General features: G+C 53.8%; 1 protein-coding gene across 1 annotated transcript in view; it reads left to right on the plus strand.

Moving 5' to 3' along the window:
• ARHGEF17 (Rho guanine nucleotide exchange factor 17) overlaps nt 1–18,212 on the plus strand; it is a 51,089-nt gene that overhangs the window by 12,290 nt on the left and 20,587 nt on the right. The window lies entirely within an intron of this gene.

Here is an 18,212-nt window from a genome sequence, read left to right on the forward strand (position 1 = left end):
AGGTGGGCGGAGGGAGAGGGACTAGACAGTGAAGTGGAGCCAAATGCCCACTGACCTTGTTCCTCTCTCCAGCTCCCCCTCCCATTTTGTTACCACCAGCCCCATCCTGCGAGCAGAGCAGAGTCAAAGCCCCAGACCCACTGGAAGCAGCCTGTGAAGTGGGTCTCAGTCCCGTCTGCTTACCATTCTGGGCTGAGAGCCCCTCTAAGGCAGGGAGTCTGTGGTCTGTGTGCCCTGGGCTTTGGGGTCAGACTGATAAGGGTTGACCTCTCTGACCTGACTGACTCACAGCTGGGTGGTATCTGACAAGTCATTGCATCTCGGCCCTGAGCCTCAGTTTCCTGCTCTGCAAAGTGAGGATGATATGGAGTTACCGTGAGGGCCGAAGAGAATACTTACGGAACCCTCAGCCCATGACCCCAGGTCTGGAAGCTCTCAGAATTGTGGCCACTTTAAAGTGTGCGCTTTTGAGATTACTGGTTCAGAGTGTAGAATCTCGTGGCTTCAAGATGAAGGAGTTTGAGTTTTTTTCCAGAAGGCTTCCTCTTAACTTGATTTTGTTCGTTCACTTGAGATCATTACTTCTTGGTTCTGAGATTCTGGGGCTGGGGGGAGGCGGGGCAGGTCCTGGGCCAATGGGAGGGCAGTTGGGGGACTGTGATGGTGGGGGCCAGGCGGAGGGAGCAAGCACCAGGTTGGTGTCTGTTTCCTGTTTATTGGTTCCCAGGGGGGTGAGCAGGCCCTGCTCCCTAGCAGCATGGAGCAGAGGGAGGGAGGACTGGGGTCCTGGCTGCTAGCCAGCCCCATAGCCTGGCCTCCTGGGACTGCTGAGACCCCTCCCCCAAGCCCCCTTGGACAAACATCCAGTCCTTTCCCAGGACAGGGCATTGGAGGTCGAGGAGCAGATGTGAAGGGAAGGGGCAGAAGGATGGGAAGGGACCCCCCCTCCCCCCCCCAAAATCCTACTGGCTCCATCTTTCTTGGCTGCCTGTGTCACTGAGGTCTTGCTCCTGGTTCCTCACTACCCACCTCTGTCTCTCCTTGTCTCCCTGGGGTGGGTCCTGGTGGTGAGACGTCCAACTTCTTGGCAGGCCAGGAGGCAGGAGAAGGAAGAAGAGGAGCAGGGCCTTGAATGCCGGGATGGTCCACCCGAAAAGACCCTTAGAAACCAGTGTGTCTTCTAACCACCCCTCACCCCTTCATTACTCAGAGGGGAAATGAAGGCCCAGGGAGGGAAGAGGTCTCGCCCGAGGCCGCGCAGTAGTGGACCAGGCCCAGCAATCTGCCCGTGCACCTCAGAGCTGGGTTTAAGGGGCCACTGGGAGTTCTTGAGAGGGGAGGGGACAGGGGTCACTCGGCATTTTAGAGAATTGGGCTGAGCCAGCCAGGAAAGAGAAGCCTCGATGTATGTCTGGGGCCAAGAGGCCAGGAGGTCTCTTGTTGGACCAGACAACACAGGGAGGGACTGTGTGTACAGGAGCCAGGTTAAACTGGCTCAAGTCCTAGTTAAACTGCCGAGGCTTTGTGCTGTGGGCGGTGGGGAGCCGTGGAAGATAAAGAGCTGAGGAGGAACAGTGCGCGGTGGGCACATGAAGAGAAGCAGCCTGAGCTTAGGGGAGCCACGTGATGGAGGGATGGAGGGAAAAGAACTTCCTAGGGAGATAATTTGTAGGTAGAATTTAGGCTCAGAGGCCCTATTCAAAACGGGGGTAGGGGGAGTAGGGCTGACCTCTCTTATTGGAGTTAGAGAATGAGGCAGTGGACAAGATGCAGGGTCATCTGAGTCATCCCCCTGCCTCCGGGCAGAACTTTCCTCTGCATTTCTGGAAGGATGAGGGACCTCTGAGCCAGCTCAGGACCCTGTCTCTGTGCCCCATATGCTTTTTGTCTAATTTCCATTTCCTTCTGCTCCAGCGGAAGTGCCCTGCTTCTCAGTGGGGTCAGGGGTCACCAGAGAACAGCAGAGCTCCAGGCTGCACCCCCAATCCAGCCTTTCTGGGACCAGCCTGGGTAGGGAGCATGTGGGAGAGAGAAGGAGCAGGCCCATCCTGCCTGGCTGGCTATGACCCAAGGCATGGCACTTGGCCTCAGTTTCCACATCTGTACAGTGGGAGTCCCAGATGTGGCAGAGCCCAGGAGAGCTCTGGATTCTGCAGGTTCTCAGGAATTGGGGGAAGAGTGGTAGGTGGACAGGCAGGCAGCCTTGCTAGCAGTGCTCAGAGTAGTTTGTAATTGAAGACAAAGTATCCTCATAATATTTGTACCATAGACCCCAAGACAAGTGCTGTTGTGTGGCCCTGCAATCTTGGAGGCCTTCCTGGAGGAGAGTGAGGCAGAGGTTGTAGGGAGAGGAGTGATTCAGATTTGGGGCCTGCTCCTGAGCTTTGGTTTTCTCGTCAGAGGCCTAAGTATCCTTCTAGCTTCTTGCTGCTTCTGGGCCCTCCTCTCCCCTCCTGCCTGGACCAGAGCTTCCAGGCTTCTCCCCAAGGCCAGCGGGGGCGTTGCCTGGGGCGGGTGAGGAATTTCCGAGGGAACAGCTAAATTCAGCCCCGGCTAAAAATAGTCCTGGGCCTGGCCTGGCCCAGCGGCTGGAAGAGGAGGGCAGGAGGGCAGGGTGAGCCGTTCCTCTGCCTGCCCCACCTCGTCACCTGGACCCTGGGCCTGGGCTGGGAGGGCCTCCTCCCTTCTCCACCTCTTTCCTCTACTCATAGCAGACCTTTCCATCACTGGGGGCACCTTGCTTTTGTTTCTCCTCCTTCCTCTGTTGTTCACCCTGTCCTCCTCCCTGTCTTGCTCCTTCTGTCTCTTGTCTCCTCTGACCCCCTATATCTTTCGGCCTCCTACAGAGGCCGACGGAGGCCCCTGGCCAGAACCAGGCCTCAGGAAGAGGGCCCTGTATAGGGCGGTGTCTCCTCGGCATCCTCGCCTGAGTGTCAGGACCCCTCCGCTACGCAGGACTCAACAGCTATTTCAGCTCCTCTCTGCTTGTGGAGGTGGACAGATCTCAAGAAGTCTGGGGTGTGGAGATGTGGGTGTGGCCTGCAGTTTACCCTGTGACCCAGTGCTTTGTTCTGGTCAGGTGACGTCACCTGTGCCAAGCCCTCTTGTTCCTGGCACACGGGCAGTGGCCCTGGGGAGTTCCCAGGCTACTCTGAGCTCTTCCCACCACCCGTGCCCAGCCCTTTGTGGGCTCTGCCCTGGGCAATCACAGGCCCGAGCAACCAGGCAGATGAGCAAAGGGTACTTTCCAAGCCAGTAGCAATTGAGGGTGGGGGTGGGACCTAGACACTGAGGCCCAGAGAAGGTGAGGTGCCAAGTTCAGACAGCTGAGCTCAGGAGGAGTGAGGTGGTATTGGAACCAAGGCCGGCCTCCCTCCAGGGTTGCAGGAGAGAACCTTGTCTAATGCAGAGAGAACAGGGAGGGAGCTGATGGAAAGTCCACAGCACCTGCGTGAATATAGCGCAGGGAGTGGAGAGTCACCAGTCACGGTAGCAAAGCTTGTAAGGCCCTTCCTGTGTGCCTGGCACTAGTCTGAGCCCTATGCACATGTTCACTCATTTAATCCTCGCAACCAGCCTTGGGGAGGGACTGTTTCCCTGTTTCACAGATGAGGAACCCGAGGCACAGCATGGTGAGGTAGTTTGCACAGGTTAGGAAAGCTAACCAAGAGTTGGAATCCAAGTGCAGACAGTCTGGTTCCAGAATCCATGAATGTTACTCAGGCTCCTGGATTTCAGGACTGCCGGGGTGAGGGGTGGTGCCATCACCAAGGTGGGCACGTAGGAGGAGAGAGTGGACATGGGGAGCCCGCAGGATTCACAGTCCACAGTCCTAGTCCCTGGAACTAGCACATAGTAGTTGCTCAGTAAATATTAGTTGAGTGGCTCAGTTGAATAGGAGGTGCCCTTGGGGAGTGAGAGTAGGTGATGAGCAGACAGAGGGAATGTTTCCTCCTGTTGTGGACCCAGGGACCTTTCTCTTGGTGCTGGAGAGCTGCTGAGGTAGGTGCTGGGCTCTCGGCCGGTGGAGAAAGCTCTGGCCCAGGAGGTTGGAAGGGTGCTGAGCTGAGCCACAGGCAGGAAAAGGAGGGTTGGGGGCGGGGGTGCAGGCCAGGCAGTGCTGGCGCAGTCCCGCCTGCAGTATCTGGAAAGCAGATCTCTTGGGCCATGGCCGGCGTGACTCAAATGGAGACAAAAAATCCTTCCATATTTGGACAAAGAGCCCAGAGAGGCCCGGACCCACAGCCAGCCCAGACTGCCTCCCCCATCCCCGGCCTCCTGCCCTGTCTCCTTCTGGGCCCCTAGCCCTGAGCCCTGTTGCACGAGTTTAATTCTTGGTCGTCAGGCAGCACTGTGGCCCCCTCCCCTCAGTCATCAGGTCACCTTCTGTGTGGCCAGACCTGGGCCGTGGGCGCTGAGGAGGAAACAGCCAGTGTTGGTCTCTGAGCTCCAGCTGGAGATGCACAGGAGCCCTGGCAGAGCCTGCAGACTGGAGGAGGGACACAGCAAAACCAATTCCCATGCTGTGGGGCAAGTCGACTGTAGACTCCCATACACCCCAACAAGAGCAATGCCTGAGGTCCACAACAGGTAGGCACGCGCACACACACACACACACACACACACGCGCGCACACACACACTCCCCAGCAGACTTCTATACTGACAAAGACATCTGGGCAGATAATCAAAAGTGAGGACCTAGCCTGAGAACCCCTTATACCTGGCCTGGAGCAAGGTTTAATGACAATGAAGTGGTAGTAGATATGGGCGGCCAGATGTCAGCGGGTGATATAAGTGGCGTTATCCATCTGGGGAGATGTGAACAGAGCAGTTCCCCGCTGCACTGAAACCCCCGCGTGTCCAACATGGGACTGGGCCGGGCAGCGGACACCAGAACCAGGTGACGGGGGAGAGGGCCTCAGCCTGCTTTCTGCCTGGAGCAGGACCTCACTGCCAGGGGGAAGTCTGGCAATTTGTCTGAGGACCGGGGTGCTCATTGTCGCTGGTGGAATAACTGAGCTGACTACACAGCTGCCTCTAGCTTTTATAGTTAGCCCTGGGTAATTAACTCTGGGATCAGCCTGGTAATGCATTTGGAGAGCTCAGGGTAACCTATAAAATTCAATTCCACTGCCATCCGCTAGTGCCTGTACGTGCAGGGTGAGCACATGGGCTATGGGAGAAACAGGAAGGGGTTCCTGCCCTAGGAAGCCCCATCTGAGAACTGAGAATCAGAAGGAGGGTGAGGGAGGCTAATGTGGGGCAGTGGCTAGAGCCTTGGAGAACGAGCAAGGCCCTGGCAGACAGAAATGGGGCCAAGGGCCTTCAGGCAGAGAGAACCAGGAAGGCAGAGGCCTATGATGGAGAAGCTCTGGTGCGTCTAGGTTACCATGAAAGCTCCCTGGTTCTGAAGAAGTTGGGTGGTTCCTGGGGAGTCTGGAAGGCCAGCACTGAAAGTCTGGATTTGATCCCAGGGCAGTAATTTCCAAGCTTTTAAAAATAGTAGAACCCTTTCTTGTAGAGGAATCTTGACATTGAGCTATAAACTAGGTCAACTTGGAACCTCGTTGATTTAAGTGAAGGTGGGGGAGCGTGTCTGCCCCCTTGACCACATCTCCCCACCATGTACTTCCATGAAGCCACCTGAGACTCAGGCAGAGAATTTCTGTTTGGGGCAGAGGGACCCTGGTGGAGGGTTTAGAGCTGGATAAGCCTTTCCCTTCAGTTTCTCTGCAGGCTCAGAAATTCAGCCAAAAAAGAAAAAAAAAGAAGTTCAGCCCAGCCAGCCTCCCTGGGCAGGGACAGACTCTGTTGGGGACCAGGTCTCCAGAGGGAGCCAGGCTGATGGAGCACCCTACCTTGGGGCTCCTATGAGCAAGCAGTGTCCCCACCAGGGGCCTCTAGCACTGGGCTGGGCCCCACGTGATGAGGAGGATGACCTGTCAGAATGGTGGGAAGACCCTGATTGCCAAGTGCTGCTGCTTGGGCAAGTGCAGGCCCTTTGTGGAAGGTAGGAGCTAGTAGCCAGGCATGCTCCCAGAGGGCATGCTGTCCAGCACAGCTCACTCAGTCACCGGGAGACAGGTGGAGGCAAATTCTCTAGAGGTCCAGGAGACCCACTGGCTCCTTGGGGGTGAGGTAATTTAGGTTAGAATCAGGAAGACTTGCCCAGAATTGAGAGTGAGTAAAAGGAAGTGTGAACAGGTGTTGGCAGGAGAAAGCCTGAGCTCTGAGCCTGGTAAGTCCAAGGCCTCAGGAACCAGGCTTTGCCCACCTTGGGCACTAGCCTAACCTGGCCCACCACGCAGCCTATGCTCCCACTTCTTTGGCCACCAAAAACATGGGATGGTGGGGATATATGTGTATGTATAGCTGATTCACTTTGTTATAAAGCAGAAACTAACACACCATTTGTAAAGCGATGATACTCCAATAAAGATGTTAAAAAAAGTGGGATGAGTAGGAAGTTGCCGAGCATAAAGATAGTGGAGGGTGCGCCTGGCAGAGACCAGCAACGTGCCAAAGCCTAGGGTGTAAGAGAGTGTGATGGGGGCTTCCCTGAGGCCGCAACAGCGAGAGGCCCGCATACCGCAAAAAAAAAAAGAAAAAAAGAAAAAGAGTGTGATGGGTTGGAGGAACTACCATGGCCAGAGCACGATGCAGCCAGAGTAGGATACAGGTGGGGAAATTTGATACTGGTGGGTCAGCAAGGGCCAGGGCACCCAGGGTGTCGGGGTCAGCCTGAGTGCTTGCACTTGATCCTGTATCCAGCTGTGCCGGTGTAATGATTAGAACAGATGGGACCCAGGTGGCTGAGGTTCAAATCCTGCTCTTCCTCTTAGCTGTGTGACCATGAGCAAGTACTTAGTCCTTCTGTGGCTCAGTTTATGCACCTGTAAAATGGGGATAATTGTGATGGCACCTATTATAGGGTTTTGGTGAGAATCAAACATGATAATGCCTCTGGTAGCTGGGCTGGACCACTGACCAGTGGGGATCAGTGGGAAATCATACAGCAAGTTGGAAGTAGAAGGGAGGGTGGTGGCCTGGCCTGGCTGAGTTGGGGTCCCAGGGGTGGAGAGAGTGGATGGAATTACCAAGAATAGCCTAGATAGTCATCTTTGTGGGAGGAGGGATAAGCTGAGTTTCCCAGGGGAGGCTCAAAATTCTCCCCGCCCCACCAGGCAACTGCCCTAGGAACAGAGCTAAGGGGATACACAGATACGGGGTGGGATTCTGTGGGCTTGGGGCTCTGCTGGATTCTCACTGGCAGAAATCCTCACCCTGCCGTAAAGCTGCCTGTTGCCCACCTCACTTTACAGACGGTATCTGTGGCCCAGAGAGGAGCAGGATTGCCAGGGTTGCCCAGCGAGTTCTAGCCTCTGGGCCTTCATCCAGGCTGGGGACTCATGTCCACACTCTGGTTGAGTCAAAGCTCAGCCCTGAGGTCGCTCAACCTAAGGAGTGGGTGGGTGGGGGGTTGGCCTGTGAAGGAGGACTTTAGCAATTTTCTGCAGAAAGGGTTGGAGTGCCGAGCCCTTCTATGACTGCAGGGTGGGCAGGGAGAGCGTCTTGGAGGAGCTCACAGATGGGACTGGAATTGTCCAAGAGGAGACGAGTTAGAACGGAGAGAGAAAGCAGAAACAAAGGCTTTAAACTCAGGGTTCCAGAGCAGCCCCCATTCTTCCATTCGGTCTTCATTCACGCAGAGCCCCTCAGAACTCGGTCCTGTATATAGGCAGGGACACAGGGCAGTGTGCAGACACATAAACAGATAGGTATCCCAGGGGTGATCAGGGCTGGGACAGAGATGCGCGGTGGCCGGGGGAGCCCAGAGGGTTCCTACCCAGGAGGGGGCATACAGAAGGGATGGTTCCTGAGGAAGAGGCTGCAGCAAAGCCTTTGATGGGAGAGAAGGAGGATGAGGGCTGCAAAGGCTGTTCAAAGCTGAGATGTGAGCCTGGAGCAAGCTTAAAGGCCAGACTGTGAGGTGAAGTTTTTAAAAAAATTCAGTCTATATATATAAAATTTTGAATAGATAATTTATTCACATGGTTAGGAAAAATTAGAACGGGTAAAAAGTCTCCTTCCCGCCAGTAGCCACCCTGCCGTACCTCGGGACACTCGGTCATTAGTTCTTGTGAATCCTTTTATGTGCAAACACCAGCAAATGCACCATCTTTCCCCACTTGCCACACAGATGATGGCACACGGTCCACACTGCTCTCCACTGAGTATCGCTTGCAGATCTGCCTTTTCAGTGTCCTGAGAGCTTCCATATTCCTTCTTGTACTGCGTGGTGTCTCATGGCACAGATTACCGAACTGTATTTAACCACATTTTAAAAGGTATTTCGGTCATTTTCAGTCTTTTGCTGTTACAAATAGTGCTGCAGTGAATGAGCTTTTTCACAGGTTATTTTGTATGGGGGCTGGTGTACATTTAGGGCAGTTTCTTGGTAATGGAATTGCTGGGACAGAGGGTATGTGTGATTCTAATTTTGATGCTCTCCACGGGGGTCCACCACCTGAGAAAGAGACCTCTTCCCCACAGCCTCACCAAGTCAGACCTTTGGGTGTTTTCCCAATCTGATGGGTGAAATGTATCTCAGTGTATTTAATTTGCATTTATTTTATAATGAGTAAGGCTGAGCATCTTTTCGCATATCCAAGAGACATTTGGATTCTCTTTTCTGTGAACTGTTTGCATCCTTTGCCCATTTTTCTGTTGGGTTGTTGGCCTTTTGTTTTACCAATTGCTAAGAACATTTAAAATAGTAAGGAGGTTAGTTCTTTGTCTGGGTTATGAATTGCAAATATTTTTTCCTGACTTGTCACTTGACTTTTGACTTTGTTTATAGTGTATTTTTGCCATGCAGAAGTTTTTATTTTTATGTGGTCTAATTTATCAAGTTTCTATTTTATGGCTTCTGGATTGGGAGTCATGGTTAGGAAGGCCTGTCCCTCTCCAAGCTTATAAAGCAATTTTCCCATGCTTTCTTCTGGTATTTTATGTTTTCTTGTTTTGTTTTACATTTAAATCTTTGATCCAGTTGGAATTTACCCTGGTGTGCAGTGTGAGTTACGGTTCCGACTCTATTTTTCTCCCAGACGGCTGGCATTTTAAGCTCAGGAGTGACTTGGTCAGAATGGGAGCATCTTTCTGAGGTAGGTGTGAGGACCCCCTGGGGGAGCAAGGCTGTGGCTGTTGAGGATCAATGTCAGAGAGGTGAGGGTGAGGAAGCCTTGGGGCAGCACCAGTATAACTTGATGGACAGTTAGAGGTGGGGCACAGGCTGGTGGCATAGCATTCCCAAATCCTCATCTGTGCTGTGTGACGTTGGACAAGTCCCATCCCTCTCTGGGCCTAAACTATCATGGCTGAAGGGGCCCTGGAGAGCACCCTGATCCCAGGATTGACTGTGAGGAAGGAGGCAGCAAGAGAGGGCTGTCTGAAGGCAGGGACACAGAGGATGGCCGTGGATCTAGCCCCTACTCAGGCCTGGCTGAAAGGGAGTGGGGCTGGCAGCAGAATTCACTGTGTTCCCGGAGTGGTCAGGCGGGAAGGCGGAGAGGGGCGGGCACCCATTTAAAAATACCCACTGCAGGGCTTCCCTGGTGGCGCAGTGGTTGAGAGTCCGCCTGCCGATGTGCAGGGGACATGGGTTCGTGCCCCGGACCAGAAAGATCCCACATGCTGCGGAGCGGCTGAGCCTGTGAGCCATGGCCACTGAGCCTGCGCGTCCGGAGCCTGTGCTCCGCAACGGGAGAGGCCACAATAGTGAGAGGCCCGCGTACCACAAAAAAATTTAAAAAAATAAAAATACCCACTGCAGCCTGGCACTGCAAGCAGGGGTTGTGGGGGGCAGGCCCTCTGCCAGCCTGCGGGGTCCAGGAATGCAGGGGATTGTTGGGGTAGACACATTGTTGTCTCAGGACTGTGGGCCCAGCCCAGCCATAGCCATTCCTGGAGGGCCTCTTCCCCCAGACACGAAGCAGGCATCCTTCGTCCTCTCCAGTGGAGAAATAGGGAAGCCACAGTGGACAGACCACTCCCCCAGGGTCTAGTCTTGGTACTGCTCTGGACTTGCTATGTGACCTGGGACGAGTCTCTGTCCCCTGGGGTCTCTGTCCATCAAAGGGGCAACTGACCTTGCTCTGGTTACTTCCCCCACCCCTAGCCCTCACCCAGATTCCAGTTTAGATTAGAGCTGGAAAGAGAGATCTTGAGGTCCAAGCCTCTTCCCATTTACAGATGAGGAAACTGAGGCCATGAAAGGAGCCGGACCCCTGCTCTGCCTTTGCTCTTTTTGGCTTTCCTGGGCCTCTGGACCCTCCTCCCTGCCCCCAGCATGGCCTGTACCAACTCCCCACCCCCCACTCCTGGGCCCCAGTGGTCAAATTCCAGAGCTGCCGTTGCCATGGCAACAGCCAGCTCACAGGGCCCCTCCTCTTGGGGTTCTCCACTAGTCCAGGGAGGAGGCAGAGAGGGCCTCCCTCCCCTGGGGGATGGAGGGGTTGGGGGTGGGGCAGGGAGGAGGTCAGACCCAGCCGGCTTCTCTTTGTTTTCCAAAGGAGAAAATGGAAAAGGCACAAAGTGTTGGAGCAAATGCTTCTCAGTTATCCCAGAGACAGTGGGAAGGACAGAAGTGGTCTCCTGGGCTGGGGACAAGAGAGCCACCCAGAAAGCCCCTCCCAACCTTGCACCTGGAGAACTGCCCCATAGGAAGGTCTAAGACAGAGGATTTAGAATGGGAGATGGATGGTCCTTCCCAAGGTCACCACCATCCAATGCTAAGGCCACGCTGGGACTGAGGGGCCCAGCCCAGCTTGGGCTTTCTCCCAAGCAGACCTGCCCATAATAGCAGGAGCTACCAGGGTACCATTGTAAGGGGTGAGCTCCTTGGTCCTGGGGGTATGCAAGAAAGAGCTGCCAAGGGAGGCCTGCCCTGGGAGGGGGCTGGTCCAGATTGCCTCTGAGAGGACCTGCCTTCTAAGGTTCTCTGGTTATTCATAACAGCCAATGTTTATTGAGAGATCTTTGTTCCAGACACTGTGCTAAGTAAGCCCTTTATATTCTCTATTATTCAGATGAAGAAACTGAGGCACAGATGTGGGCTTCCCAGAGGTCAGGGCAGCCATCAGTGCAGGCTTTTCTCTTTGCATATACACATATGTATTTCATGATGCTGAGGTGGCGTGGTATATATACTCCTTGCTTCTTTCATTTAATATTACACTGAACGTTTCTCCATGGCATTTGAAACAGCTGCATGAGTGCACGATTCACTTCACCCTGTGGTCAGTTCCCACTGTTGTGAAGAAGGCAGTAGGAGTGTCCTCCTTGTGCTGGGGGCCTGGGCTGCTATCTGGGTTACTCCCTTGGGCTGGAAGGGGTCCCCTCTCCTGCTCTGTGGAATAGATGTGGATATCCTGACCCCTCGGCCCGCCGGGTGCACACATCCTGTCTGCTGTGAGACCTTGGGCCAGGCCCTTAACTTCCCTGTGCCCATAGTCCTGTTGTGTAAAGCAGGGTAATGATAGGGCCCACCCAGGAGGCTTATCTTGAGGTTAAAATAAGTACCTGTAAGCAGCACATAGGAACCCCTCAAGAGAGATCAACTCCTATTTGTATGCCATTGCTGTCTTCCTGTTTGCAGGCACAGCTAGGTTAAGTGATTTACCCAGAGTCCCACAGCAGGTCAGTGGAAGAGGGGGCGTGCTTTGAGCCCCAGCCCCACCACCTCCTAGTCTTGAGAACCTGAGCAACTTATGGCTCCTCACTGAGCCTTGGTTCCCCACTGAGTTGCTGTGAGGATCGGATGAAATTAGGCCCTGCAGGCATTTTGTAAACTGTGAAGTTCTGAGTGGTGCCCCTTATTGTCAATATGACCGATAGTAAGCCTAGAGAAAGTCTGAGGTTTCAAGGCTGCCCTTCCAGAAGCCCAAGATGCTCAGAAAAGGAGGGGAGTTGGCAGGTCTGGGCTGTCAGGGCAGCTTCCTGGCAGTGGTGGTCCTAGCCCCAATGCCTTGCGAGAGTGGAACCTAGATCTGGCTCAGACTGACCTTTAGCTATGAATCTTGTTGTGTACCACCCCCCCAACACACACACACACACACCCCAACACACACACACCCCAACACACACACACACACACACACACACACACACACACACACACACACACACACACACACACACACACACACACACTGCCCAGGCATCACGGCTGGTCACTAGTTGCTGATACAGTGCAGCAAGGCTTAGAAGCCGAGGCTGCCTCTTGTCACTTCTGCCAGCATGGCCCCAGCCCAGTGACAGCCCCCTCGAAGCTGGGATGGAGGGATCGCTGAGCAGGGCATGGTCAGTCTCCTTGCGCATCTCAACCACCCTACACCTGTCTGGTGTGATGGGAGGGGCTTCCCTGGCCTCTGAGTTGGGCAGGGGTCACCAGAGCTCACTCTAGGGCCACAGTGACTGATGGATAGAGCTTGCTCCCTTCCTGGGAGTGTCCCCTGGGTCCTAGAATAGGGTAGGGGCAAGGGAGGTGGAGACCGTAATGCCTTCCAGCTGGTTGGGTCCCTTTGGACAAGCTGTGGTAGCAGAGCCCCAAGGGCCTGGTTCTAGCCTCAGCTGACTGCCTGCTACCCTCGGAGTCAGGAGACACTTTCCTCTCCAGGCCTCAGTGCCCATATGTAAAATGGGGAAGAACAGTCCCTTCTCTGGCTCCCTCCTTCAAGGGAGGATTGAACATGGACATTCTAAACTTGCTGTGCACATTCATTACACTGATGCTTGCTTCATTCATCCACTGATACACAAAGATGTATTTTACTTACTATTGGTGGGCTCTGTTCTAGGCATGCATCTGTGAGCTCCAAAGGGAAGGGAGCACCTCTGCCTTGTTCCAGCAGCGTCCGTGCTTAGAACAGAGGTCAGATTAGTAGGTTTGTAGGAGCTGATAACACCTCAAGCTTCTCTGGGCCTTTGTTGGTCTGAGTAGAATTTCTGGCACTGTGGTACGTGGGGAAGATGGCCTCTTCTGGCTGCGGAGCTTTGAGAGCCCCCAGGATTATATCCCCAGCTCAGGCAAGCCCTGCCCCCTCCTCCCTGCCTCCTGGCTCCCTAGGGCTCTGGCCTGAGGCTGGCCTGGCCTTTCCCAGGGTGCCTGGCCCACAGCCCAGTGAATCATTTTCCGCTCCAGAGGCAGGACACCCCATCCCACCCGAACAACACACACAAATGGAACCCCCCCCTACTGTGCCTGGGTTCGAGGGAAGGAGGGAGGGAACAGGAGGGGCTGGAAACAGGCAGTGGATAACTTCCGTTCCCACGATCCCTCACCCCAGCCTCCCTGTATGCTGGAGAGTGGGTGGAGGTGAAGGAAGGGAGCCTTCCTTTGCAGAGCACCTGCTGTGCAGTAGGTGTTCATCCTCATTTTTGAAGTGAGAAAACCAAGGCTGAGGGAAAGGGATGTTTGAAACAGCTGGAAGATGGTGGTGGGCCCAGACCATATGGTCTCGATTCCCTGTACAGTGTTCTATGCTGAGCAAGGTTTAGACATTTTGGAGGAAGTAATTTTTAGAGCTCGTATGGGAGGGCTCTGGAAGCAGACCTCATCCACAAGTTCTGAGCCAGAGCTGGGACCAGGGGCCAGACCACTATTGTGAGCAGCAGTGTGCACAGCGCTGGGTGGGTGCTTTTCCTGGGAGCCAGGGTTGCCAGATTTAGCAGATCCTACTTGAAGGCTTCATCAGATTCCCAATGGTATTCCTGCCCATCCGCCACCCCACCCCACATCGCCACTCAGATGTGGGACCCAGAAGATCTGGGTCTTGGTTTCTCTGCCTGTAAAATGGGGATGACAGTCCCAACCTCTTGGGCCCTGGAGGTGAGTAAATTCAGAGCTTACTAGCTCTTCAAGAGATGTTTTTCACATCTGTTGGGGTCTGTCTATCCACCTACCCCCTAACCCCCGCCTCCTGCTTCTGGCCATTATCCGTAATGTTAAGAAACTCTTCCTTCCCAGGCTGGAAGATCCAGCTGTATCTTCTTGAAATTAAGGAAGGGGAGGCGTGGTTGTTGGAGGGCAGAGAAGAAGGGGAAAAAACCCACATGAAACAAGACTGGAGTTAAATTCAAACCACATGCGCCGCAGCCCCTGCCATGCGGGCCTCTGTTGCCACCTGTGGGTGTCTAGAGGAAGTGCAGTTTCTGGAGCTCCAGCTTCCTCACTTAGGCCAGAAGGCTGGATCCTGGTGCCTGCCATCAGGGAGGAAGGTCAGGCTGTCCGTGCCCCATCTCTGAGCATGACCTCACCTACCCGCCTCCCTCAGGGAGCCTGGTGGGGAATTTAGAGTCCACCTGCACCTTCCCTCCTCCCTCATTTGTTTACAGAGGGGAAACTGAATCCCAGAGGGGGGAGCAACTTGGCTAAAGTCACAGGGCCAGTCAGTCAATCAGATATGTATGGTGCACCTCCTGTATGTCAGGCACACAGCTGTGAACATGGAGAGACCTGGTCTCTGCTTTTATGAACATTATATGCTGATTACTTGGGGTCAAATCCCAGCTTTGCCACATCCGACTTCATTACTTCAGGCAAGTTACTTCACTTCTCAGAGCCTTTGATTCCTTATCTGTAAAGTGGTGATAATAGTGATATATAACTCCAAGGATTGGTGTGAGGATTAAATGAGATAATACATAAGAAACAGCACCTTGCTAAACAGGAGCTGGCAGTAAAATTAAGGCCCCACCAAGGGTATAGGGAATGTATGTCATTCCCTGAGGTGAGGGGGTCAGGAGTACAGTGGGTAGGGTGTCTCTTCTGGGCTGAAAGGAGGCCAGCATCGTTGAGCTGCCAGAAGCTGGGCCTGAGCCCCAGCATAGGGAGTGACAGCTGCCCCCTCAGTCCTCCTTTCAGCCATCAGAGATAGTTTCTGGAAGGATGGTGAGATTTTCTAGTGCTACAGAGGTTGGGGTCCCAGATGGACCCCACTGGGCCAACAGATGAAATCTGGGTCTGTGCAGAAAGCATCCTCTTGCCTCATTCATCCCATCTGGACATTAAAGACCCTGGGTTCTTAGCCCAGCTCTGCCACTTACTGGCTACATAACTGTGGCTTCTTCACCTCTCTGGGCCTGCTTTCTCAGCTAGGTGGTTCTTACTCAGAGTCTTTCGTGCGATTGCAATCAGACAGTAGCTGGGCTGGACTCATCTTGAAGGCGTGCTCGCTCACAAATCTGGCAGCTTCTGCTGGCATTTGAGTAGAACCTCATCTGGGCTGTTGGCTGGAGTACCCTACACATGGCCTCTGCATGTGGCCTGAGCTTCCTCACAACATGGCGCTGGCCTTTAAGAATGAGTGACCCAAGAGAGCAAGGTGAAGGTACGTGGCATGTGTATGGCCTAGCTTTGGATGTCGCACAGTATCCCTTCTGCTGTACTCTGTTGGTCAAGGTAGTCACAAAGGTCCACCCAGTCTCAAGGAGAGGGAACGTAAACCTCGTCACTCTGTAGGAAGAGTGTCAACGCCACATTGTAAGAAGACCATGTGGCATGGAAAGTATGGTGGTAGCTACCTAAAAATGCAGTCTACCACACCTTCCTGGGGTGCTCATGAGGATAATTGAGACAGTGATGTAAAGTACTTCACCTATGCCTGGCACACAGTGAATGCTCAGCTATAGCTGGCTTTGGTTTTTACTGAAGTGGCCCCTTTCCACCTCTGCCACAGAACCACACAGACCATCACCCACAGAGGGGCTGTGTAGTCACATGGCCACAGAAGACCACTGGCAGGGGCATACACAGACACGTGGATGAATCCGAACAGTTGGGACACGCGTCGTGTCCCTCATAGTCCCACCTCCAGGTGCACACGGTCCAACCTAAGTAGGGCAGTGGCCCTGTGGCAGGAAGGACTCCTTAGGCCCTTGATCTCTCCTTCCCGTTCTCAAAGCACATTCCCCCGAATTCTGGGGCCCACCCGGAACAGCCAGTCCCAAGGGAGTCCTGTGGCTTGGACGCTGTCCTTGCAGCTGCCTGAGGCCTGGGAACTCTGTGGAGCCTTGAGAAGGCTCCGCCTCCTAGAAGGGAGGGTCTGTAAGGGACAGGCCATGAAGTGGGAAGGGATGGATGATGGGAAGAAGAGGGAAGGGGTCTCAGACAAGAACAGATGGAGAGACTGAGGCCCCAAGAGGGGAAGTGTCTTGCTCAAGGTCACACCACCAGTAAGTGGTAGAGCCAGGATTTGAGCCCAAGCTGTCTGGCTCCACAGTCTGCCCTTTTAATGGCTATACCCAGAAGTCCCTCTTTTAGAACTTTCGTTTCATTGATGAACCTGAGGACCTGAGGAGGGCAGCAGCCATCAGCAAAATGGATAGCACGTTAGGTTGGGAACATTCAGTACTAACTTAATGCCCGTGGACATCAGTGAGGTCAGGAGCTCAGACAGTCCATCTGGGCCGTTAGCCAGGGTGCAGTTCCCAGGGAAGAGGATCCTCCGTGATCCCAGCATTGCCTGTGGACAGCATTTTGTTTTCTACCAAATCCGTCCTGGGTCAGGAGAATATGTTTGCCTCACTGTCTCAGTACAGATGAGGCTGGAGAAAGGGAATTCAGGCAACCACGGCACCAGGGAGGCAGGGGAGCCTGAGGGGAGGTGGAGAGGGGCTCTCTCCAGGGCAGGTGGTGGTTTTAAGAGCATGGGACCTGGAGGCAGCCACCTGGGCTCCACCCCTTACCAATTAGGTGACTCCCTGAGCCTCAGTTTCCTTGTTTGTAAAATGGGGGAGTAACAATATCAAAGCCCTTGACATAGGGCTCCTGTGGGGATTAAAGGAGCCAGGGCTTGGAAAGCAATGGTGGGGTGCTTTCACACCTGAAAAGTGTTCAATTTGCATTAGTGATGGTGAGGATTCTAAGATTATGGCGTTCCCAGTGTTCTGATTTGGGCAGCTGTGGGGCCCAGACACTCTTCTGGCAAATATGTTAGAGCTATGCACTTGTGAAAGGCTGGAGACCCCTCCCCATCCTGCAGGAGCCTGATGAGACCTGCTGCCCCTGAACCTGCATTGTACTTGTCATTTCTTTTTCAACTCTTGTCTTCCCACATAGACTGTGGTGCCCAGCAGGGCGCAGACTTGTTTTCTTACCTTTAAGTCCCCAGCACAGTGCTTGGTACCTGGAAGGTACTCAATAAATATTTGTTAAACTAATCAACAAATGAATGAAATAAGAACTCAATTAACTTCTCATCCATTGGACCATGTGTCTGTGTATCCATTTATGTTCATTTGTTGTTGATTCATCATTCTGTTCTTCCATCCATTTATTTATTCATCCATCATCAATCCACCCTTTCATTTATTCAGCCATTACTCATTATCCATCCATTTGTCCATCCATATGTCCTTTTTCATCACTGGTCCCCCAGCTGGTCCAGCACAAGTGGCCCCAAGTGGGCAAGAGGTCTTGCAGGTGGTCTTGGTGGGGCTCAGGGTGGGAGTGTGTCTAGAGGTAGGCAAGCAGGTTGTTAGGCTTCCCTCAGAGATGGGGAAGTTGTCAGCAGACTAGGTGGGAGTCGGGAGGATTCGTGTTCCCCAGGGCTGGCAGGGGGTGCCCAGCTGGCTCCTGGAGTGGGGTGGTGGCCTTGCGGAGCAGAGCCCTTTCCTATCCCTGCCTCTTGCCTTCCCCTGACTGAGGAGGAGGAGGGGAGCTGTTTGGTGAGGAGGGAGGTACATGGGGTGTGGGTGGGGTTTGGGGTATGAAGAGGAGGGCTAGATGGGCCTTTACCAAACTACCTTACACACTTAACAAAAACTATTCTGAGCCAGATTCACTTGAAACAACTGCCGATACCCAAAAGGAAAAGAAATCAGTGTCTGAAATGGGAGCTCAGAGGAACAACAGCAGAACCAGACCTGCCCAGGGGTGTCTCCAGCCTCCACCCCAGCTGACCTCACCCTGAGGGGCTCTGATACCTGTGGTGGTGTGGGGGTGATCCCTGGACACCCTGATTCAGCAGCTGTGCATTCCTGTTCCTTCTCTCAGCTTCCTTTCATTTCCCTACTCCAACCAGCCCCTGTGTTGCCACGGCAATGGGCTTGGATCTAATTAGCTACCATTAATGAAGCAGGCAGCAAGCAAAGCCTTCAGCACCAGGCCCTGCCCCCTTCTCCAGGGCAGGGGCCTCTGGTGAACTC

Source organism: Lagenorhynchus albirostris, chromosome 9 (genome assembly GCF_949774975.1).
Source record: "Lagenorhynchus albirostris chromosome 9, mLagAlb1.1, whole genome shotgun sequence".
NCBI classification, from domain to species: Eukaryota; Metazoa; Chordata; class Mammalia; order Artiodactyla; family Delphinidae; genus Lagenorhynchus; species Lagenorhynchus albirostris.